We start from the raw sequence: 971 nt of genomic DNA on the forward strand, positions 1-971 counted from the left end.
AATAATTATGTTTATTTATATAGAAAATTATAAAAATTACATACATTAAAAATTAAGATCAAGTACCAAGAATAAAAATGGAAAAAAGGAAAAACATATTATTACAAACAACATACAAACACTTATATATTCACACCATTTGCACAAAGTTTACTTGCATCACTGGTTAATAGATCATTTATTCAGGCTTTTTAGATTCAATAAAATATTATGAATGCTGTGAAAAATTACATTTTGCCGGTAAATCCTTCTCAACCATTGTTTTTAATGGCTTACCGATCCATAAAGCCTTAATAAATGACTTATTAACACATTAATGACTAGTATGTTAAGGAAATACTCCACTTTCTGTCTGGAGAGAAATATAGACTCTACTGTGGAAATCTGATTTCACATATTTATCTATTGATAGACGAAGTTGATTTTCTTTTAAAACGCAAAAAAAAAGACATTAACATTTATTTGACATGTTAAATATGGTAATATTTACACTAGATAAAAGCACATATTTTTGAAATTGAAGTTTTTTTTATCCAATTAGTACCAATTTTTGATATAACTCCTTGTAGAAAAAAAAACTGTAAAAATGTTTCTCTGCACAATGGCAATACTGCGACAAGAATATGTAACAGATTATGATTTTATTTTTTAATGTGACACATAAATTCATAATATTTGTGAATCAGAAAAGTATGTAGACCTGAAATCCCTAACTTTGTTTTAGAGGCATTTTCCTGGAAAATAACTAAAAGCAACCCCTATTATGAAAAGTGTGTAAAGAAAAACTTAAAAGCTTCACCTCTAGATGCCACTAAATCTTACACACTGGTCCTTTAAGTGCTGTAAAGGAAAGTATAAAATCCACTGTGGTTAAGTTCTGCATTAAAGGAGGTTTACTCTTTGTCTGCTTTAATTCACAGAATATTGACTGTTCTCGTTGTTTTTCACTGCTTCAGCCTTATTCACACCTG

This window comes from Morone saxatilis, unplaced genomic scaffold (assembly GCF_004916995.1).
Source record: "Morone saxatilis isolate NCDOM2014 unplaced genomic scaffold, NCSU_SB_2.0 Contig22, whole genome shotgun sequence".
Lineage (NCBI taxonomy): Eukaryota > Metazoa > Chordata > Actinopteri > Moronidae > Morone > Morone saxatilis.